Here is a 24,822-nt window from a genome sequence, read left to right as displayed (position 1 = left end):
CTCTACTAATTAATTTGCATTCATTTTACTTACGCAACTCCCACTGGCAAAACCAATCATAATGGAGAACTTAGTAGCACACCTGTCCTTGCTACTTATTCCATGCTAATCTCTGCCAGAGAATTTTTGCCTCTTGCCCCGTTGTCCCATGATTTATGGGGATTGCTCTGACTATGCATCCTTGTGACAGAGAGCTCTGCTGATATGTGTATGGTCCTTCATACCCTTGCTACTACTCCCATAGACTATGCTTCAATAATATTTGTTTGCGGGTTTGCGTCCTAGGTAGATAACAATGACAGTGACCATGTGAAATAGGTCTGTATTGCTACTTGGAACACCAGGTCAGGTGGGAACAGCTGCAGCAGGTGAGAAGTGGTTGACACAGGCATTATGCTTGAGTACCTTAGGAAAAATTCCATTTGAAAACTTACAGTTTGCTCCTACTAGTTCTAGTGCGACAAACAAGTTTTGGAAAGGAGCAATGGGCTTTGGGTGCTATCATCATTCCTGGAGCTGGCTTTCCAGTTTAAACCAACAGTGCCCAGCCCAAACCAGCAGAAAACAACAGAAGGATTCAGATGGAGCCTATGGAATTTCCACCCAAGTTAAGCAGTGGCACTAGAGAAGCACCATTAGAAACTGCATGTGCTCTACCTCTACTAAAGCTATAGTGTGCCCTCACCTCAGAGCTGCCCTCCCAGCACTAGCAGATTGCATGGGGGCAGGGAAGGATTCAGTGAGCCCTTTCTTGCCATCCTCCTAAGGCAGCTGCTCTGGGCTAGTTTTAATTTGGTCAGAAATATTGAAAAGTAAACTATTTGTGCACTGAGAGCGTGCCTGATGAGCAACATCTGGTTTGTTAACTTGCTGCAATTAAAGTTCAGGCCTCTGTGTTTGCTTTTGTATATTACAACCATTGTATGACGCTTTCTTGTATGTGGGACACACTTTCAAGATAAATGCTACCAATCAGGAGTAAGGACAGATTTAATAAAGACAGGTACTTATCCCGCTGTGTTATTAATGAAATGGGTAGGCCTCAGCTGCTCTCCTGGTTGTCATAGAAACAGCCTGAGCTGTTGGCCTCTAGAAAACATAAAAGAACAGCAAGTGCAAGACCACACATTCCACTCTGCCTTGTAGATTAACCAGTCTGTCAAATGAGAGCAAAGCATCAGTGGGTAGATAAGGTCTGTAAAGTGGACAGCCACACAGTAAAGAGCTTCACAGACTAAACCTAGAAACGTAAGTACTTGTCTCTGTTTCGTCTTTTTTTTTTTAAGTGCATGGCTGTGATTAAAGGAGCAGCATTTAATATCTTGTGCATTTTTGCCACAGGCAGTTTCTCTTATAGCACAATTATTTCCCTTCCATTAACTTTCTCTTCAGACTGAAAGCTGGTATTTCAAATACGTTTTGTTTTCACAGTAAATTGATAGCAAACTCGACAGGAGACCTGTCTTCTATGTGCGTGGAGAATTAACTGTAGATTTTTGGCTCACTAAAGATAGTAAAATAAACAATTAATAAATCTATAAGTAATTATGCTAAGGAATGATTTTGCTATGGAAATAGTTGGGCTAAACCTACAAACACTTTCTTTACACAAGTAGTTCCATTAAAGTAAAAAAAAATATTTGTGTGAGTAATATTAGACTAGAAGAATAAGGATTGGGTCCACCATGTATAATTTTCTACGGCTATAACTGCCTTTTGAAAGGGCGTGAAAGAGGAGGATAAGGAACACAGCACCGATGAAGTGTGTTCCTTGATTTAACTTGTAAAAGAATCATTTAGTGATATATTATGAAATAAATGAGAGAAACATTCTGTTGCTATTTGGCTCTGACATCCAAGCATCAATGACAAAAATGTATGCATAGGAATGATAATGCAATATTGAAAACATGATTTGAACAATACATTGTTTTACTCTATAACTTCACTGTCAGTTTAACCAAAGATCATTACTGTTTTTCATCTTTTTCTTTTTAATACAGGATTTGACACACAGAAAAATAATAAACACTTACTATATATATATATATATATATATATATATATATATATATAGCAACACCATTATTTTTCCAGTCTTGGAAAATGTTTCCCACTTAATTTAACCTTTGTGCAGGACATATCAGAAAAGGCAAAAAAAAAAAAAATTAACTGCATGCAAGCTTCTTGTCCTAGGGCCTGATCCTGCTTACACATAGAAGTTGTGTGGGGGAAAAAAAAAGACGGATTTTTTTGTTGCTGTAATAAAATGACTATACTGTTTAAAAGCTAGAATTAGCCCAATAAATTCTATAGTCAAGATCTTCATAAAACCCAGTAAAAATGAAAGAAATTATCAAAAGTAACTAGTAATTTTGATATTTCAACTCTTAGGTTATGCCTACACAGCAGGCCTAAAGTCAAATTAAGCTATGCAACTTCAGCTATGTCAATTGCGTAGTTAAATCAAAATAGCTTAATTCGGCTTTTGGTGCTGTCTACACAGGAGGAAGTCGAAGAAATAGCACTCTTCATTCAACTTTCCTTACTCCTCATGAAGTGAGGGTTACCAGGAGTCAGAGTAAGACGTCCTCCAGCTCAACATTATTTTGAAATAAAGGCTTTTAGTGTACTCGTGCACTATGTTATTTCAGAATAACACTGCTGTGTAGACATATCCACAGTTGCCCAACCTGAGCAGTCTTTCCTCTGATTTTTTTCATCCATGTGCAGAATAATTTTTGTATTGTGCACCAAGGCATATACAGATGTACACCACCAGTAGAAACTCATGCAGACAGCTGTGGGTATTCTGCTAATCAGCTTGGTGGCATTTGACTCTCTCAGGGAACACTGAACCTGAGACACCTTAAAGAGCCTTGATTTTCAAAAAGTGTGGAAGCACCTGCCATCAGAAGATCAACCCTCCCTTATTTTTTTCACCAACCACATTACCCACATATGTAAAGTTATTCATACATTTCTATACAGGATGATGTAAAATGTGTCAAATGCAAAATGAAATAAGATGTTTTAGACTGGGTACCCAAAATCACTATTGTAGTCACTTTTGAAAATTTCGGCTATTATGCACTTGGTTAATCAAGCATTTGATTATCAATTCATTGTGTTTACTAAACAAAATTCTTCAGTGGAAAACTGCACATGCATGCACTCACACAGATACACACGTTCACTTATCTATACATTTTTTTTCTTTTTCTATATATAAAAAAAAACTTTTCCTGTGGGATGACAGAGTGATATCATGATATTACTCTGAGTCCCCAAGAGCCCTGACCGCACGACTGATCCGTGAAATTGGGGGGTGAGGGGCTCCAGCCCCATGTGCCCCCTCAACCAGTGTCCACCAGCCTCTGGGCCCTGCCCCCAGCCTGCCTGGCCCATATGCCTGCCGTGCAGTTTTGCTCTATGCAGCCCAGCCAGCCACAGCGCTTGGGGGACCACACTGCAGGTCTCTCACTGGGTGAGCAGCCCCAGCGTGTGCCGGTGACCTGGGCCAGGCAGCTGATCCAGGTGCACTTTCCCAGGAACTCTGTCTTCACACACCCCCTGGAGCAGTGTCCACCTGCTTCTGGGCCCTGCTCCCAGCCTGCCTGGCTCACGCAGTGCTGTGCGGCTTTGCTCTGTGCAGCCCAGCCCAATCACAGTGCTTGGGGGCTGCGCTCTCCCAGGCCTGCCACGAGCGGGGCAGGTCTTGTACCCCAGCCACTTCGCCAGCTCTCCAGAGCAGCCGCTCAGTGTGCCGGGTTCCCTGGACTCGCCACAGAGCAAAACTGCCCCAATAGGCCCACTTGGAAAGGCTGGGCTGGGGATGGGCTGTGGCTCATGCTGCAGTGGCCAGGGCTGTGCTGCCTGGCCTGGTGGTGCTCCTGGAGGGGACAGGCGCACAGCTCAATGAATTCGTGGGAGGGGGCAGGGTGTGTGTAGGGAGGGAGTAAGGGGGGTAGGGATAGTGGATAAGGGGGGATAGTAGGGGTGAGAGGGATGTAGAAATGGAGGCAGAGGGAGTGGCAGTGTGGGGGTGAAGAGAGGTTAGGGAAGGATGGGGGTACAGCAATTCAGGAATGAGTTGGGGTAGGGTTAGGTCGTGTGGGGTGGGAAGGGAGAAGGGTTAGGGAGGATGGTGAGTGCAGGAATGGAGGCAGGGGGATCAAACTGAAGTACAGGTTGCGGAGGGGGCGGGGAGCAGAGCCAGGGTTGGCCTGGCCTTGGCCTGGCAGCTGAGGGGAGAGCCAGGGCTGCCTGCCCCCAGAGAGAGGGGGTTGGTGAGCATAATGAGCAGGGGGCACAGCCACTAGTAATACTTCATTCTTTAAAATCACTGGAAACACAGAATCCTTAAACTATTGATTTTGTATACATGCGCTGTATATTTGCCAGTATTACCAATATTAAAGTACATCCTACTTGAAAGGTGTTCTCTTCTGAAGACTGAACAAAATGTTTTCATAGAAGAGGCAAGTAAGACAAACATAGGCTGCCCAGGGATAGGGATGGAGCTGGCTCCCGCCTTTGGAAAGCAGAATAAGGGACACCCTGAAGGTAGGGTGGGTTCTGGAGTGGCTTCCATCCACACATATCCAAGTGGGACTATCTGCAAATCTATTGGGGAAGCTAAATCTGCCTATATTGTGGTAGGTTTATACAGTCTTTAAGGAAAACTGTGGAATACAACTGTGCCTGAACTCTCCAGAGATGTATGAAGGAGAAAGCCCCGGTACTCTCCTCGCTTTGTGCACTGATGCAGACTGGGAGCAGTCGTGTTCTAATCAGCTGAAGCTCTCCACACCTCTGTGAGGTTGGTAAATATTATCATCCCTGCTAATAGGTGATAATGCTTCCTTGTTACCCTTTGTTTTTATGTTAATTTGTGTCACTTAATTTTAAATATCCTAACTCTGAAAATAATTTGTTCCATATCTTTAAAAATAAATCTAGTGGGAGTGATGGACTGCTATATCATCACATGGAATGAAGTGTAACAGTTAATTCAAACTAAGGACTTAGTTCGAATTACCGTTTCACTGCTGCATGTAGCCGCAGGCAGTTACTTCAGGCTAGTGGAATTTCAAAATGGCGACCGGATGGGAACATGCAAATAAAGCCCGGGATATTTAAATCCCGGGCTTCATTTGCAACTTCGAATGCCTACATTAGCCTCCCTAGTTCGAACTAGGGGGCTTGTGTAGACATACCCTAGCAGAGTCAGTGACTAAACCAGTGGCATTCACTAGTTTGCTTTTTTTAAGAATGATCAATTGAATCCTTCACGTGCCCACACCTCAACAAGAACAACCATTTAATGGTATCTAAGGGTATGTCTACACTACAAAGTTAGTTCGAACTAACGGACGTTAGTTCGAACTAACTTTCCTAGGCGCTACACTAGCGCTCCGCTAGTTCGAATTTGAATCGAACTAGCGGAGCGCTTAGTTCGAACTAGGTAAACCTCATTTTACAAGGACTAACGCCTAGTTCGAACTAGCTAGTTCGAACTAAGGGCTGTGTAGCCCTTTAGTTCGAACTAGTGGGAGGCTAGCCCTCCCCAGGTTTCCCTGGTGGCCACTCTGGCCAACACTAGGGAAACTCTATGCCCCCCTCCCGGCCCCGGACCCCTTAAAGGGGCACGGGCTGGCTACGGTGCCCGTGCCAGGTGCAAGCCTGCCAGCACCCAGCTAGCAGACCCTGCACCTGGCACGGAACAGAGCCACCCACCCGATGCCCCCCAGCCCACCCCCTCTTGCCAGGACCAGGCTGGTGGCTCCCGGGAGCTTGCCCTGGACCGCAAGAGGCGGGCACCTTCCTGGGCTAGTGCGGACATCGTGGACCTCGTCCACGATCTCCGCACTAGGCACAGGAAAGTGGCCGGCTAGGGCAGGAGAGCTGCCAGCCTGGCCACCCAGGAGCAGATGTGCATGAAAATCAAGGGGGTCCACTGAGACCCCCGACCCTGAGCCCTGAGCTTACAATGGCCGTCCTGGGTCAGACCAAAGGTCCATCTAGCCCAGTAGCCTGTCTGCCGACAGCGGCCAACCCTAGGGACCCTGGAGGGGATGGACCGAAGACAGTGACCAAGCCATTTGTCTCATGCCATCCCTCTCCAGCCTTCCACAAACTTTGGGCAGGGACACCACTCCTACCCCCTGGCTAATACCACTCCATGGACCCAACCTCCATGACTTTATCTCACTTCTCTTTAAACTCTGTTCTAGTTGTAGCCTTCACAGCCTCCTGCAGCAAGGAGTTCCGCAGGTTAACTATTTGCTTTGTGAAGAACAACAACTTTCTCTTACTAGTTTCAAGCCTGCTACCCATTCCTTTCCTTTGGTGTCCTCTAGTCCTTCTTTATGGGAACTCAGGAAGAACTTTTCTGAATGCACCCTCTCCACCCAACCCCTGCTTTTAGAGACCTCTAGCCTGCCCCCCTCCGTCTCCTCTTTTCTAAGCTGAACAGTCCCAGTCTCTGTAGCCTTTCTTCATCTGGGACCTGTTCCCAACCCCTGATCATGTTAGTTGTCCTCCCTTCTCCCAGCCTTTCTCTTCCCCTCTCCCACCTCCTTTTCCCAGTCTCCCCCAGTTTTTTTTCAATAAAGACAGAGTCAATGTTGGAAGAAACGTTATCTTTATTTTGTACATCAATAAGAAGGGGGGCTAGGGAAGGGTAAGTGGAAGGAGGTGAGGGAGGAATGGGGTACGAGCCCCCGATGGAGACGACTGGGCTGGCTCTGCGGGCTTCTGGGGGTGGAAGCTCTCCTGCAGCCCCCCGATTGCCCTCTCTCCCCAGATGGCAGCCTGCGGCAAGTGCAGCCGGGCTGATGGCCGAGTGGTGTGATGTGCCCAGTGTGGGTACTCCGGGCACTCCAAGCCAGAACTTCTTTGCAAGCGGGGCACCCCTTAGAACTGTGTGTCCGGGGTGGGGGTCGGGACCCTTTAAGCGCAGCCCTCGGCTAGCCTGAGACAGCATCTCCATGCTCTAAGTCCTCCTCTTATGCCCTGCCGGCACTGCTTCCGGCCATCCTTAAGCCCTGTTCAGAGTCCACTCAATGTGGACTTGCTAGTTCGAATTAGCAAAACGCTAATTCGAACTAGTTTTTAGTTCTAGACGCGTTAGTTCGAATTAGCTTAGTTCGAATTAACTAATTCGAACTAAGTTAGTTCGAACTAGCGCTGTAGTGTAGACATACCCTAAGGTCTCAGGGTATGTCTACACTACCCCGCTAGTTCGAACTAGCGGGGTAATGTAGGCATAGCGCAATTGCAAATGAAGCCCGGGATTTGAATTTCCCGGGCTTCATTTGCCTAAGCGGGGCACCGCCATTTTTAAATCCCCGCTCGTTCGAACCCCGTGCCGCGCGGCTACACGCAGCACGAACTAGGTAGTTCGAACTAGGCTTCCTAGTTCGAACTACCGTGACTCCTTGTGGAATGAGGAGTAACGGTAGTTCGAACTAGGAAGCCTAGTTCGAACTACCTAGTTGTGCCGCGTGTAGCCGCGCGGCATGGAGTTCGAACGAGCGGGGATTTAAAAATGGCGGCGCCCCGCTTAGGCAAATGAAGCCCGGGAAATTCAAATCCCGGGCTTCATTTGCAATTGCGCTATGCCTACATTACCCCGCTAGTTCGAACTAGCAGGGTAGTGTAGACATACCCTCACTCCCTGCACACACTTAGTCACTTTGGGCATGTCTACACTAGGAAATTATTTCAAAATAACTTATTTTGAAATAATAAATCCAGAAATAATAATTTCGAAATATCGTGTCCACACTACGGGAAAGCCTTGAAATTAGTCCGAAGCAGTTTCCCTTAATGTGGATGTGCTACCTCAACATAGAGCCCCAGGAAGTAATTACTCTGAGGAGTTTGAATGACTCTGGGGAGTAGTTATTTTGAAATAGCAGCACTGGAGCATCCACACTACTGATATTTCAAAATTAGTGTTATTCCTCATGGAAAGCAGGAGTTATTATTTCAAAATAACCAGCCCCTTATTTTGAAATAAGAGGCTTGGTAGAGTGGACGCTTCGCTTGTTGTTTAGAAATAAGGGGCATACATACTTTAACTTGCTTGAATAGTTCTACTTGAGTCCATGGGACTATTTGCATGAGTAAGTTTGGAACTACTCATGTGAGTAAAGTTATGTACATGAGTATGCATGATCTGAGTGTAAGGTTATAGTTTGACATAGTGTGTCTTTTAAAAGATTATTCAAGCTATGAACAAGTCTGTGTCCCTATACCTACCAGTACTCCTGCAACAACTTTTGGCTGCTCGACTTACAGAAAGCAGCCTTAATTTCCCCAGTGCAAGAAATTGTAAATATAATTTGCAGTTTAATAACAATATTAGCAGATTACACTGTGATCTTGAACCTGCAGCCTTAAAGAATTAAAACATCAGTATGGATCATTGTTATTGAACCAGAGGCTATTAGTACTTGGGTTTTTCTATATTTATCTACAGCATAATTAAATACCTACATACTACATAAACTGACTAAACAAAACACCTCCTATAAGTCCTGTTCTCTCATCATTCTCCACTGTGAACCCATTACAGAGTCCCTTACACTTAAACTGGGCCAAACCTAAGACTCTCCTGCCTCCACAGTATGGATCCCACCATGGCTTCATGGTAAGGCCAGGTAACATATCTGATGTGAAGGCTTATAAAGGCTTGACTCTCATTTATAGTAAGGCCCCTTTACACCATTATGCAATGAAAATATAATTTATACCTGTTCTGAGTTTTGCCAGATTTTAGTGGTGTTCTTATAATAAAGACTCTAATTTGTCATCTCACTAAATTCAATGAAGCTACTCATGTTCTTAAAATTAAGCATGTGTATAAGTCTTTGTAGGATGTCCTTAGAGATGTAATTTTACAGTGTTACAGGTTAGGACTAAAAGTTACATCTAGAAAATCTGGTTTTCATGTAAATATTAAGATAATCTTTGTTGTCTATAGTAAGAAAAAGAGGACATTGTTCTTGTTTCTTCAAAGGTCAGAAAGATGCACATCAAAAACTTTCAGGTTTGAACAGTCACAATTTGAACATAAACACAACCATCAAAATGAAATCCCAGATGTTCTTTTAAATTAGTTTTTAGACAGTCAGTATTAAATATAAAAATATACACAGATGAACACAAATCCGGAGAACTTTTCTCTCATTAAGACTAATTAATTGAAATGCTAAAGGTTTGCTTTTGTCACGCTTCTTCTGCTTCTGTTTTGTGATTTCTATGTTTCTTTATGACTTTTTTCTTGGCAAGGTATATTTAAATAACACGTAGGGAAGGGTAGGAGAGATGTCCTGGAGGACAAATTTAGGTTGCTAGGAAAGAGGCTGAAATCCGGGACATCTATGGTGGCATTCTCGGAAATGCTTGCAGTTCCACGCGCAGGGCCAGGTAGACAGGCAGAGCTTCAGAGTCTCAATGTGTGGATGAGACGATGGTGTAGGGAAGAAGGGTTTGGATTTATTAGGAACTGGGAACACTTTTGGGAGAGGGGAAGCCTATACAGGAAGGATGGGCTCCACCTAAACCAGGGTGGAACCAGACTGCTGGCACTAAACATTAAAAAGGCTGTAGAACTGTTTTTAAACTAAGAGATGGGGGAAAGCCGATTGGTGCGGAGATGCACATAAATCGGATGGAGACTTCTCTTAGAGGAGAATCAATTGATAGAGATTCTCTAAGCTGTAGTCAGAAAGAGAGGAGGGGAGAGGACAAACGATGGGCCAGAGCAGACAAACAACTGCATATAAAGGAATCCAATGCATCAAGGAAGGGTAGACAAATAAGCAGTGGCAAATTTTTAAAGTGCTTCTACACAAATGCTAGGAGTCTGACTAATAAAATGAGTGAACTAGAGTACCTCGTATTAAAGGAGAAGATTGACATAATAGGCGTCACTGAAACCTGGTGGAATGAGGAAAATCTGTGGGACACAATCATACCGAGATATAAAATATATCGGAAGGAGAGAGTGGGCCGGGTGGGTGGCGGAGTGGCACTGTATATAAAAGATCATGTAGAATCAAATGAAATAAAAATATTAGATGAATCAACATGTTCAATAGAATCGCTATGAATAGTAATTCCATGCTCCAATAATAAGAAATTAGCAGTAGGGATATATTATCGACCACCTGACCAGGACAGCGATACTGACATTGAAATGCTGAGGGAGATTAGAGAGGCTACCAAAATAAAGAACTCTATAATAATGGGGGATTTCAATTATCCCCATATTGACTGGTTACATGTCACCTCAGGAAAAGAAGCAGAGATAACATTTCTCAGTGGCTTAATTGACTGCTTCTTGGAGCAGCTGGTACAGGAACCCACAAGGGGAGAGGCAATTCTCGATTTAGTCCTGAGTGGAGTGCAGGATCAGGTCCAGGAGATAACCGTTTCAGGACCACTTGGAAATAGTGACCATAATATAATAAATTTAACATTCCTGTGGTGGGAAGAACACCTCAGCAGTCCAGCACTCTGGCATTTAATTTCAAAAAGGGGAATTACACAAAAATGAGGAGGTTAGTTAAACAGAAATTAAAAGGCACAGTGACTAGAGCCAAATCCCTGCAAGCTGCATGGAAACTTTTTAATGACACCATAATAGAGGCCCAACTTAAATGCATACCCCAAATTAAAGAACATAGCAAGAGACCTAAAAAAGAGTCACCGTGGCTTAACCACTATGTAAAAGAAGCAGTGAGGGACAAAAAGGTATCTTTTAAGAAGTGGAAGTCCAATCCTAGTGAGATAAATAGAAAAGAACATAAACACTGTCAAATCAAGTGTAAAAATGTAATAAAAAAAAGCAAAAAAAGATTTTGAGGAACAGCTAGCCAAAAACTCAAAAAGAAATTACAAAATGTTTTTTAAGTACATTAGAAGCAGGAAGCCTGCTAAAAAACCTGTGGGTCCCCTAGACGATTGAGATATAAAAGGAGCAATCAAGGACGATAAAGCCATTGTGGAGAAACTAAATGATTTCTTTGCTTCAGTCTTCACGGCTGAGGACGTTAGGGAGATTCCCAAATCTGCACCGTCCTTTGTGGGTGATGAATCTGAGGAACTGTCTTGGATTGAGGTGTCATTAGAGGAGGTTTTGGAACAAATAGAAAAACGTAATGTCAACAAATCTCCGGGACCGGATGGCATTCATCCAAGGGTTCTAAAAGAACTCAAATGGGAAATTGCTGAACTACTATCTGTGATTTGTAACCTATCCTTTAAATTGGCTTCCGTACCTAATGACTGGAAGGTAGCCAACGTGACACCAATATTTTAAAAGGGCTCTAGAGGCGATCCTGGCAATTACAGACCAGTAAGTCTAACTTCAGTACCGGGCAAATTAGTCGAAACAATAGTAAAGAATAAAATTGTGAGGCACGTAGAAGAACATAATTTGTTGGACAAAAGTCAACATGGTTTCTGTAAAGGGAAATCATGTCTTACTAATCTATTAGAGTTCTTTGAAGGGGTTAACAAACATGCAGACAAGGGGGATCCAGTAGATATAGTATATTTAGATTTTCAGAAAGCCTTTGCCAAGATCCCTCACCAAAGGCTCTTGTATAAATTACATTGCCATGGGATAAGAGGGAAGGTCCTTTCATGGATTGAGAACTGGTTAAAAGACAGGAAACAGGGTAGGAATAAATGGTAAATTTTCAGAATGGAGAGGGATAACTAGTGGTGTCCTTCAAGGGTCAGTCCTGGGACCAATCCTGTTCAACTTATTCATAAATGATCAGGAGAAAGGGGTAAGCAGTGAGGTGGTAAAATTTGTGGATGATACCAAACAGTCTAGGATAGTCAAGACAGAAGCAGATTGTGAGGGACTCCAAAAATATCTCACCAAACGGAGTGATTGGGCAACAAAATGGCAAATGAAATTTAATGTGGATAAGTGTAAAGTAATGCACATCGGGAAAAATAACCCCAACTATCAGTATGATGGGGACTAATTTGGTTATGACAAATTAGGAAAGAGATCTTGGAGTTACCGTGGATAGTTCTCTGAAAACTTCCACACAGTGTGCAGCGGCGGTCAAAAAGGCAAATAGGATGCTAGGCATTATTAAGAAAGGGATAGAAAATAAGACACAGAATATCTTACTGCCCCTGTATAAAACTATAGTATCTTGAATACTGTACAGATGTGGTCTCCTCACCTCAAAAAAGATATTTTGGCCTTGGAAAGGGTTCAGAAAAGGGCAACTAAAATGATTAGGGGTTTGGCACGAGTCCCATATGAAGAGAGGTTAAAATGACTGGGACTTTTCAGTTTAGAAAAGAGGAGACTGAGGGGGGATATGACAGAGGTATATAAAATCATGAGTGGTGTGGAGAGGGTGAATAAAGAAAAGTTATTTATTAGTTCCCATAATAGAAGAACTAGAGGACACCAAATGAAGTTAATGGGTAGCAGGTTTAAAACTAATAAAAGAAAGTTCTTCTTCACACAGCGTGTAGTCAACCTGTGGAACTCCTTGCCAGAGGAGGCTGTGAAGGCTAGGACTATAACAGAGTTTAAAGAGAAGCTAGATAATTTCATGGAGGTTAGGTCCATATCAGGCTATTAGCCAGGGGATAGAAATGGTGTCCCTGGCCTCTGTTTGTCAGAGGCTGGAGAAGGATGGCAGGAGACAAATCGCTTGATCATTGTCTTTGGTCCACCCTCTCTGGGGCACCTGGTGTTGGCCACTGTCGGTAGACAGGCTACCGGGCTAGATGGACCTTTGGTCTGACCCAGTATGGCCGTTCTTATGTTCTTATGTAATACAAAGCAGTGATGCCCAATCTGTCCTTTTTGAGCCTTTTCAGAGCTTTAAATGTCAAACGTGGCTCTTGTGTCATTCATATGTCTGAAGGGTTCTATCTGTGCTCTGTTTGGATACACCTATCCTGCAATGTTATTTTGGGATACTAGAGTATCCTGAAATAGCTATCCCGTGTCTTCACAGCAGTCTATCCTTGCTCTCATGCTTACCTACTGATTGCAGCACATGAGTTGTGAATTGCAGCACATAGTTCTGACTTCCCTATAACACCTATGAATAAGGTGAGAGATAGTTGTCACAGAGTTCCAATGCTAAATATCTTTGCTTTTGTCCAGCATCCTTAACATTATTTTGATTTGGCTGTAGCATGAGTTTGGTTTTGCGACTTTTTAAAATTCAATGTGTGTACTTGAGTGAGGCTCACAAAATTATATGGATTTAAGCTTCTCAGTGCTTGATACAGCACTTTCATGTAGTCACCTATAAACCCAAGTGATCGATGAAGATTTTTAATTAGTTTTTCTTCTGAATAGAGAATGGAAGAAAGCACCCTGTGAAGAAATTAATTGTATAGGCTTGAGGCCTCCATTGAATGGGATTAGCTTCCATGAGACAGCAGCATTCTTACTTAACAGCCACAGACCGTTATATTGCTTTTTTGGTTTCCCTAGTGTACAGCAGATGTGCAATTAGCAGAAAAATTACTGGACATGATCAAAGCAAATTCAAGCATTTAAAATAAGAATAAATAAATAATATAAAATCTCCAAGTCCCCTTTTTATTACCAAAACTGGAAAGAAAAAAAATAATCTGGCAAGCAACCTTTTCAGACAATGTGCTTTAAAATGCTCAAAAACTAGCACAATATTAAAAATGTTTGGTTGAAACAATCAATCCTGAATCATTCTTCTGGTCAATTTATGACTAATGTGACTTTCAGCTAGCACTTCAAATTTAGGTAATTTTAAATTGACATTATTCAGGATCAAATCCACTGCTAGCATATGCAAGCCAAACTCCCTTGAAGTCAGTGGTGTTGTTTCTGCTTACGATAATGATTAATTTGACTTGTTGGATTGTTTCCCTCTGAAAGCGAAACTTCTGCAGCTGACGACACAGCTTCTTTCCTACCCTGTATAACTGAATGGCCCCGTTACTGAAGCAGTTAGCAGTCTTGCTGTCCTACTCCTATAAAGCCGGCACTCAAAGGACTGAGGAACTCTGGGGAAAAGTGCTGAGTCATATCTTTCCTCATGTTCTTGTGGAAAGAGCAATATATTCCTGAGCAGTGAGTATGTATGGAATTTCTATTTGAATTTAAATTAAGTGTGTCTGCCTCTGGGACAAAACTCTTTAAAAGAGAAACAAGATAAGTCCAATACAGTAATTGGTGTCCTACATTTTTCACGTATCTTCTTTTAGGCATTTGTAATCACAGGTTACAAACTGGCCCAAAGACCTAATTATGTGTTATGAGTATACTTTCCACTATGCTCTTTGGTTTATAAAATCTGAAGGAAAATCGAGTGTGTTTATTTTATGTGATACCAAGTACATCACAAGTTCTATTAGTATTAGGTATCCTTCCACCAGATGGTTGACCATACTCTGGTCTTAGATAACTATTCACTCTGTTTCTTGTTCAGCTTTCTTGCATCAGAAATGTCATTTGGTTATTCTCTCAATCTAATTTTTCAGTCTTTGTAAATTACTGAAGTCCCTGACACCTACATATCACTCACTAGTCTAATTCCTGCACTGATAATAAGAATCACCTTGGAAGTTTATGAATTGACAAAGTTTTGTGCTGGGTCAGCTTCCTCTTCTACTTGACATTTTTCAGTTTTAGTGCATAAATGAAGGAATTAATGTACATGTAAAAATAAGGGAACAAATCCTGCCCACCTTCCCCTTCTCAGAGTTAGTGAGCCAAGTATGTAACCTGCACTGTGTCTTGTTTAATAGTTTTCAAAGTTCATTCACATGTAATTTTTGAAAGGTATGGGGTGACAAGGGGATTAGTTTGTAAAACAATACCCACAAGTCATTTCCTATAATTTGCAACAGAATGGAGACAAAAACTTTAGAGAGAAAATGGATATTACTAGCATCTCGCAAGCAATGAGAAACATTAAAAAATGTTACAAAATTATACCTCTGAACTGTGGCAGAGGGAAGAGGAAGAGACGGTCAGGGGCGGCCCATCCATATAGGTGAACTAGGCGGTCACGTAGGGCTCCAAGTTCAATGGGGCGTCAAATGGTGGCACAATATCATTGAGGGGTTTGGAGTGGGGGCGCCGATTGCATGGTTCGCCTAGGGCGCCAGTCGCTGGCAGCTAGTCTAGGGCTGCTCCTGGAGACGGTTGGTTTCTAACAACAAAAAATAACTTGTAAATAGAGTGCCCTGATATCAGGCCTGCCTTCTCATCACTCATCTGTGTGCTGAATGATTGTACCATGGGCACAGAGGAGGACAGAATGAAGTTTGCAACTATAATATAATTTAATATAGTTTGCTTTAATATTGTTTCCTAGGGTTTGAGGTGTTATGGTGATTTTTTTTGTTTTAAAAAAAAAGGTAACAAACAGATTCTACTGTGTGCATCTGTAACAGTCCCCTTGCCCTCTTATGAGTTAAACGAAAGGGTTAGATCCACAGACCTTCAACAGTGTAGCACAGACTGCCACTACCTGAACTATGTGACTAACAACATTAGTTAGCAGCAGAAGGCGGCTCTCTTTACAGAGGGGAGAATGATGGATTTGTTGGTCCAGGTACTTAGCCCAAGTGTTGCTCCGGGGAAAACCCAGCCTGGCCTTTCTGTCACCCCACCCCCCATCCTCCAGGAACTGGGCAGCTCCTGCCCATGTGTCACCCCCAGAGGGCGAGATTGGCTATTGGTACCAAGGAGTGGTTGAGAGGAGCCTAGGCCCTATCTCTTTTTCTCTTCCCTCTCTACAGCTGGATGTTGAGGAAGTTCTACCCCATGGGTTGCCTTGGAGTATGTTTATGCATGTGAATGGGCCACTGGGAGCATATGCTAGGGTTGGAGATTTATGTGGGACACTCAGCCTAGCTTTCTCACCTCAGTCCCATTCCAGCAGCAGCATGAGACTTATCTCAAATGTTCAGCGGTTTTGTCAGGCTGTCCAAATTTTCCTGAGGAACACAAGTGAGGGAATGGAATTTTTTTTAAACATTTCATAGTTCAGCCAAATCATCACTAGATCTCATGGAGCCAAAAAAAAGAGACATTCCACCTATCAAATATCAAATGCCTTCTGCACACAATGGAGGTGTGAATTTCTCAAAGAAAAGATCAAAAGAATCTTTTATAATGGAAAATGTTATGCAGCCTAACCTTAGGGCCTGCTACCAGCTCCTCTAATAACACTTTACAGTGTTCACTTAAGATGCAAATATAGTAAAACTCCAATAGTCTGGCACCCAATTGTCTGGCACTCCCGATAGTCCAGCATCAAAATGGAAAGCGCTCCTGGTGGAACCAGGGCAGAACCCGGAACCGCTCAGGTCAGCCGCTCGCACGTGGGTTACAGCAGGGAGGAGAAGTGTTTGGCTCCGGAGAAGGAGGAGGGGGAGGGGGACTGGGTTACTCACGGCGTCCCGGCCAACTCATTGAAAAGCCAGCCGCTCAGCGCATGTGCCCCAGTTCCTGGAGGGAGACACGCATCTGTACCTGTGGCTCCAGGACCCAAGCATAAGGTTGCGGGGGGGGGGGGGGGGGAGAGAAAGGGGGGAAGGTGATTGGGTTGGGAGTATGCAGTACCTCCTAATGCTCCGGCATATCCGATAATCCAGCACCACCTAGGTCCTAAAGGTGCCGGATTATCAGAAGTCTACTGTATAATGCAACACCAAGGAAATGAAATTTTAAAAATTATATAGTTGCAATACTATGGATGATCTTTCGTATACACAAAAGATGGATACATTTATGTTATAGTGGTGCCAATCCTAGGCTGGTGTAAATTAGCACAGCTCCATTGAACCTATGCTGATTTTAACTCAAGATCTGATCCATAGTTCTCACCAAAACCTTAGCAAATATTCTTTACATAGAGTGGTTTAAATGTTCAAAAGTTGACCTCTGGTTTGCACCCAGTTTTTTAAAGATGCTATTGATGTCATTTGAATATTTAAGTACATGACTGTGCCAAGTGATCCTTATGAAACTTTATCATCTCTGAAAACATCCAGTCAGAAAAGCTAAAGGAATATTAGGAAAGGGATAGATAGTAAGAAAGGAAAATATCATAATACTTCTATATAAATCCTTGCTATGCACATGCCTCAAATGCTGCATGAGGTTCTGGTTGCTCCATCTAAAATACACACACACACACACACACACACACACACACACACGCATACTAGAATTGGGAAAAGTACAGAGAAGGGCAACAAAAGTGATTAATGATATGGAACAGCATCTGTATGAGAAGATTAAAAAGACTGGGATTTTTCATCTTGAAAAAGACAACTAAGGGGGGATATGATAGATGTATAAAATCATAACTGGTGTGGAGAAAGTGATTTAAAATGTTTTTTGCTGCTTCACATAACACAAGGAGGGGTCACCAAATGAAATCAATAGGCGACAGATTTAAAACAAACATAAGAACTACTTCATCACACAGTGCAGTCAACCTGTAGAACTCATTGCCAGGGATGCCATGAAGGCCAACACTAAAACCGGATTAACAAAAAAACAAAACACCCCCCCCAACCCCAAACCACTAGATAAATTCATGGAGGATAGGTCCCCAAATGGCTATTAGTCAGGGTGGTCAGGGATGCAACCTCATATTCTTGAGTATCCCTAGACTCTGATTGCCATAAGGTGGGACAACAAGGGATGGATTACTCAATAATTGCCTGTTCTGTTCATTCCTTCTGAAGTACCTGACATAGGCCATGGTCCGAAGACATGACACTGGAATAGATGGAACATTGTTTTGGCCCAGCATTCTTATGTGTAGAGCAGGAAGAATCTGAGCTTTGTGCCTCCTAAACAGAGTACAGAAAAGGAAAATTGGAGCTGGGAAAGTTGCACGACCCCAGATCCACTCTTCCTCACTGTAAATGTTCTCCTGCTGCAGGTAAAGCAAAGGAGGGAACCTTGAAGGTCATTCATTTTCCATCCTTCCTATGGCAGCCCCAAATGCACTGGGCTGCCAGGGTATACTATGTACATGGCTGCATGATCAAACGGCAGTCTGCAGGCCCAGACTTCAAATTTCCTGTGAGACTGAACTCTGCCATGGGGGTATTACAGCTTGGTCTCTCACAACTAGCAGTGGAAATCCCCATCTCCAGCCTGAGCAACATGTGTGAAAGTTGAAAGGGGAAGTTGAGCTTCTGGGGAAGGACAAGAATGAGGTGGTCACTGAACATTTGAGGATATGCCTGTGTCAGATTATTCCTTATTGTTTTAGGCTTGCCATTGGTGACTGTGATCTTCATTATAGATTACAGCATCCATTTTGTAGCAGCGGCATGACATCTAGTGGACAGATTATATCTGAGGCTACATGTACATTACAGAGTTAAGTTAATGCAAGTAACACCAGCGATTATATACTGCTATCATTACATCTCTTGTCAATGTTTATAATGCCCCTTCTGTTGGTGGAGCGCATTAATAGTTGGTCCTCTGGCATTGACGGTGAGAGCAGTGTGCTACGGGCAGCTATTTCACTGTACACTTCATCCCCTTCTGCTGCTAGGAGATGTGAGAAGGCAGAGAGGATCACAATGCATTATGGCTGAGGGCTCAATGTTCACGATGCAGTCTTTTCCATCTCATCATTCCATGGTCTTCTGACTACATTTTGGGCCATTTTTAACTACTCCTCTTTACTCTGCCTGCCATCTCTGCCTGAAAGCTTGGCTTCTGCACTGCTTTCTACTGTTGTGGTCAGTGTTGTGAACACATTGTGGCTGATCATGTAATATATCATGAACTTCGACAAAACAAACACCAGGGAGTATTTCTTCACACAATGCACAGTCAACCTGTAGAACTCCTTGCCAGAGGATGTTGTGAAGGCCAAGACTATAACAGGGTTCAAAACAGAGCTAGATAAATTAATGGAGGATAGATCCCTGAATGGCTAATAGCCAGGATGGATAGGAATAGTATCCCTAGCCTGTTTGTCAGAAGCTGGGAATGAGCAACAGGGGATGGATCATTTGATGATTGCCTGTTGTGTTCATACCCTCTGGGGCACTGGCATTGGCCGCTGTTGGAAGACAGGACACTGGGTTAGAGGGACCTTTGGTCTGACCAGGATGGCCATTCTTATGTTTTTGTATTCAAATATGAATGTGAATTTATGGTGTCTGCCCTGTTGTGTGCCATGGACAGAAACAGGGCCAGATTATTTTTAACATTCCTGGAGCATCTGCACACCATTGATGTTAGGTTGGGTAAACAAGCACTGAGTGGTGGGATCACATCATTATAGAGGTCTGGGATGATGATCAGTGGCTGCAGAACTTTTAGATGGGCAAAGCCTCTTTCTTGGAACTGTGCGTAAAACTTGCACCAGCATTGCAGTACAAGGACACCAAAATGACAGCTGCATTTACAGTGTTAAACATGTGGTGACTGATGTGTGGAAGTTAGCAATTCCAGACTACTACCGGTCAGTCATGAATCAGTTTGCAGTCATGAATTCCAAAATGGGTTGAATTTATGCAAGTGTATAGGACCACTAATCATATCCAGCTATGAACAACTATGACTCTTGGAAATGTTTGTGAAATTCGGAATGGCTTCCCTAATAGGATTCCCTAACTGTGGCAGGGCAACAGATGTCACAGATATCCCATTTTGGCTCTGGACCTATGGTATCCAACCAGTTCTGAAGCAGTAGCCACTATGTCTACACTGCGGGCTAAAGTCGAATTAAGCTACATAACTTCAACTACATTAATTGCATAGCTGAAGTCAAAGTACCTTAACTCAGCTTGTGGCACTGTCTACACAGCGGAAAGTTGAAGGAAGAACACTCTTCCTTTGACTTCTCTTACTCATTGTGAAATGGCGGTTAAAGAAATCAAAGTAAGAAGCCCGTTATTTCAAAATAATTTCAAAATAACGGGCTTGCTGTGTAGACATGCCCATAGTGGCTACTGCTATAGCAAACTAGCCACATTCAACCGGCATATTGAGGGGCTCTTCCTCCCCTCCTTTGACTGCGCCCCCAAGTCCATGCCCCTCTACTAGGGGAAATGCGGCTCTAGCAGCCTAGTCCTGAAGTCAGTGCCCCATTCGGCTTTTGAGGCCTAGCCGCCCAGAGAAGCCTCTCCTGGGTCAGGGGTTGATTGTCCAGGGTAGGGAAATGGGTGGTAGGGGGACCCAGGCCCACCCTCTCCACAGGGTCCCAGTCCAGGGCCCTTTAAGCAGAGACTATGGCTCCTGCCCGCTCGGCGGGGCATCCAGCCACTACACACCAAGGCGCTCTCAGTTCTCTGCCCTGGGCTGCTGCCTGCCACACCCTGTTCCCCTGGGGTCTATTTTCCGCGGAGTCAGTACTTGCTGGGGCTGCTGCCGGGGTTGCGGGCACTCTGGTTGCTCAGGCAGGGGTTGGCTGCAGGCTTTACTCCTGGGGTCCATTGAGGGCTCTGTCTCTGGCCTCAGCTGCTGCAGTAACATTGGGGTTGCTGCCTGCTCCCTTCCACCCTCCTCCTGCCCTCCCTCATGCAGGGCTCTCTCTGCTCTTATACCTGGACTTTGCTGAGAGTATGCCCAGAAGGGCTGGATGGGCAGGGCCTCTTCTGCCAGCTGGGCCTGGTCTGCCCTCTGCCCTTCAGTGCGGGGCTTGTCTGCCCTGTCACACAACCAAATAGCCACATGTGGCTAATGGCTAGTGTATTGGACACCGTGGCTCTGGACTAGCTTGTGATGGAGCACAGAAAATGAAGTCCTTCTCTATGGTCTAACAGGTGCTTGTGGATCACAAGGATTTTTTTTCACTAATGTCAGTGCAAGGTGGTCTGGGAAGGTACATGGCACAAACATCTTCAACAACACTGGCCTGTACAGAAAGCTGTAAACAGGGACTTTCTTTCCAGACCAAAAGATTTCATTCAGGGATGCTGAAATGCCCATCATAATCCTGGGAGACCCAGCCCCTTATTTTCCTGGTTCATAAAGTCTTACAAAGGAAACCTGGACAGCAGCAAGGAGTGCTTCACCAATAGTCTGAGCAGATGCAGAATGATCATTGAATGTGCATTTGGCAGATTAAAATATTGCTAGCACTGCCTTGATGGCAGGTTAGAGCTAAATGAGGAAAATATTCTCATGGTCATAGCAACCTGCTGTCTGCTGCATAATATTTCTGAGCCTAAATGTGAAAAGTTTCCTGAGGGTAGAGCATAGTAAGTGAATTGTCTGGTGGCTGATTTTGAGCAGCTACTTACCCGGACTATTAGAGGAATTCAAGGGGAGACTATTTGAATGAGGGGGATGTTGAGGCACCATTTTGAGCACCAGTAATATGTCTTTCTATAAAACATTCTGCCATGCTTTGTTAATGTAAGTAAAATACAAGACCCCAAGGGGTACATAATCTTATACATTTGCATAAATTCAACCCATTTTGGAATTCATGACTGCAAACAGGTAAGACACCTCAAGAGGAGGGGTACCTGACACACACACACACACACACACACACACACACACACACACACACACACACTCAAGCATCAATAAAAGCATGGGTAAAAAGGGTGGCTTTAGCCTGGCACTGAAACAATGGCAGCATTGGCACCAGGCGAATGTCCCAGGAGAGGGAATTCCATAGCCTGGGAGCAAAAACTGAGAAGGCCCTGCTCTGTGTAGATGTCAGCCTCATCTCCATAAGTGGAGGAACATGGAGCAGAGCCTCCCCAGCTGACTTCAATCTCCAGGTTCATATAGGAGAAGATGGTCTTTCCAATACACCTATCCCAAACTGTTTAGGGCTTTATAGGTCACAACCAGGACCTTGAATTGTGTCCGGAAACATACCAGAAGCCAGTGCAGCTGCTGGAGCACTGGCATAACGTGCTCTGTACAATGAATGTTAGAACTCGAGCAGCTGCATTCTGGACCATTTGAAGTTTCCAAAGACTCTTCAAAGGCAGCCCAATGTAGAGCACATTGCAGTAGTCCAATCAGGATGTGACAAGAGCATGAATCGTAGCCAAGTCATTCTTATTTAGGAAGGGTCACAGCTGGTGTAACAGCCGAAGCTGCCCAAAAGCTCTCCTGGCCACTGAGTAAATCTGGTTCTCAAGTGTTAGAAAAGAGTCCAGGAGTTTTCCCAAGCTGCGTACCTGTTCCTTCAGGGGAAGTGTGACCCCCTGAACAAGTAACACATCACATTCCAGGTCAGATGGCTTCCTGATCCACAGGCCCTTGATGTTATCTGGATTCAACTTCAGCTTATTTGACCTCATCCAGTCCATCTCTGCCTCCAGACACGGTTCAGATCATTCGCTGCCACAACTGGATCCAATGTCACAGAGAAATAGAATTGGGTGTTATCTGCATACCGATGGCACCATCCTCCAAATCTCCTTCCAACATCTCCCAATGGTTTCATGTAGATGCTAAACAGTATAGCATACGAGATGTAACTTTGTGGGACCCCATAGCACAGTCATCACGAGGTTGAGCAGCAGCCTCCTAGCTCCACTTTTTGAAAGCGTCCCGACAGGTAAGACTGGAACCACTGCAAAACAGTGCCTCTGAAACACAACTCTGCCAGAAGGATACCATGGTTGATCGTATCAAAAGTTGCTGAGAGGTCCAAGAGAATCAACAGGGACTCCCCCGTCTATCTCCCGGCATAGGTCATCTACCAGGGTGACCAAGGCAGTTTCTGTTCCAAAACCAGGTCTGAAGCCAGACTGAAATGGATCTAGGTCTGATAGGCACAGGAAAGTTTCCTACAATTGGGAAAGAAACACAGCAGCTCTGTCAAGGAACCTCCAGAAAAGGATTGCCAAGCGTCTCAAGAAAAGTTTCCTAGGGATCTCTCTGGCGGATTCCTGTAAAATCTAGTATGCATTAACACACTGTTCGGCAAGGCCCCTCTTGCATAGCTGTGTTGCAGCTGCAAACGCTGCAAGTCGTGTATATTTCAATCCCTTCAACCACTTCTAGTATATAACAAAGCAAAGGACAGCTCTGCTTCATGTAACCAAGCAGTATTCACTCAGATCATGCACTTATCGGAGCTTCCCTCTCCTGTAACATGAGTGACAGAGAGAGATTGCTCAGATTGGCTTGAACTTTCTGGGTTGAGAAGAGGTCTTGGCTTCCCACAGTGCTGGATGACCCTGTTTCCTGTTCCTCCACCTCCTCCAATTCCACTTCCTCTTCCACTACTTCATCTTCTGGATTGAGGCCGCTGGCCACTCTCTCCAGCCCCCATGAAGTATTCACAGAGCTCTTGGCAGTGGAGGTGTGAAGGATGGCACAAAGGATGATGTCCAGCTCCTTATTAAAGCACAAGGTCTTTGGCACAGCACCAGAGCAACTGTTTGACTTCCTTGCTTTCTGGTACACCTGTTTCAGTTCCTTTATCTTCCCCCAGCACTGACACATGTCCTGTTCAGAACTCTTCTCTAACATACCACGAGAAATCTGACCCTAGAATTGAAGTACTTATGACTGCAGCAAAGTGGAGACTGCACACCTGTCTCTTCTCTCTGAACCAGCAGATCCAACAATTCAGATGTGCTCCAAGAAGGAGAGTGTTTGCTGTGTGGCACCACCTTGGTCATCTGGGAAGATGTGATGTGAGCTGTCAACACCTAGCAAAGTTGAATTCCAAAAAAGGAAAAAAAAAATCTCCATTCTTTAATGGGGAGAGAGCAGTGCAAAGGCAGGGGCCCAGGGAGAAGTGTCAGCATGAGGGCAGAACCTGAGGAGAGTGGGCCCTGAGAGGCTGGGACCTAGTGGGGATGAGGAGCTGCTTCTCTAAGGGGTAAGTGTCTAAGCAGTCTTGGGAGGACTGTAGTACTTGTTCTGTACTCTAGGTGGGCAGACTGAGGCATTCCACGGTCCAAGAAAGGGTGTCAGATATGAAGTCTGCACTTGGGAGTGCATCTGAGAGACCTAGAGCTTGGAACTCAGCCAAAACCCAGACCTAGGGGCCTTACAGCTACATGTGATTCGATGGCTGGATCCAATCCCAACAGACTGAAATCCATCCAGCGAGGGGGACTGGCTTAGGCTGTGACAGTTACTGAAAGAGGCAACAGAAAACATACAACAAATGAAAAGAACAAGAAAAAACAGAAAACACCCAACACACACGAAGGGCAGGAACAGGGAGTGTGGCCAGGTACCAGTCTAACGCACGGTGAAGACTCTAACACCAAATGTGGATGAACCCCTGTTGTTCGGCAAAACTGTCTAGCCCTGAGGAAAGTAATACTGAAATGCTCTGGAATTTCTTCTAATACTGCTAGCCTGGGAAGTCAAAGTTTTTAGGTACTTAATCCTCATGAGAGTTAGCATTTAACTACCTTTGTCCCACCCGTCATAATCCCATCTCATAATATGGGCCCCCTTAGGAATGGGAGGAGAACCTCAGATCAACTCCCTACTGTCATGGAGAAAAAAATTAAATGAAGAATAAAAATAGCAACTAGGATTCAAATCTTTGGGTATATGGAAGCAATGTGGAGTGGCATATTTGGAAGATAGGAAATGGCTTTTACGTTCACAAAAGCTAAAATCCTGCCTCCAACACCTAGTGCAAATGATGTACTTACTTGGACCCCTCTCCCACTCTTTGTCTGTCTTGTCCATTTTAGACTATAAGCTCATCTGGCAGAGGGACAGTCTCTTGCCATGCATTTGCACCGTGATCTAATAGATCTCTATTTGGTTAAGGCCTCTCCGGACACTATTATAATGCAGAAAAATGCTCTGGGAAAAGGACAATGAGGATGGTTAAG

The 24,822-nt window shown here is 44.1% G+C and overlaps 1 protein-coding gene across 6 annotated transcripts in view; it reads left to right on the top strand.

Annotated features, from left to right (window-relative positions):
- Positions 1-24,822, top strand: part of EPCIP (exosomal polycystin 1 interacting protein) — a 47,810-nt gene that overhangs the window by 10,506 nt on the left and 12,482 nt on the right. Inside the window, exons 1-3 of one of the 6 annotated variants that reach the window (XM_075910915.1) lie at positions 1,104-1,248; positions 4,663-4,822; positions 13,925-14,119. The exons of 2 other annotated variants lie outside the window; for them this stretch is intronic. The gene's annotated coding sequence lies outside the window, so the exon portion shown is untranslated. Of the gene's footprint in view, positions 1-1,103; positions 1,249-4,662; positions 4,823-13,924; positions 14,124-24,822 lie in introns of those variants that run through there. 3 more of the 6 variants (XM_014575032.3, XM_075910930.1, XM_006126040.4) reach the window with 3 other exon arrangements.

This window comes from Pelodiscus sinensis, chromosome 1 (genome assembly GCF_049634645.1).
Source record: "Pelodiscus sinensis isolate JC-2024 chromosome 1, ASM4963464v1, whole genome shotgun sequence".
Taxonomy (NCBI): domain Eukaryota; kingdom Metazoa; phylum Chordata; order Testudines; family Trionychidae; genus Pelodiscus; species Pelodiscus sinensis.
This window is presented reverse-complemented; position numbering and strand designations above follow the sequence as displayed.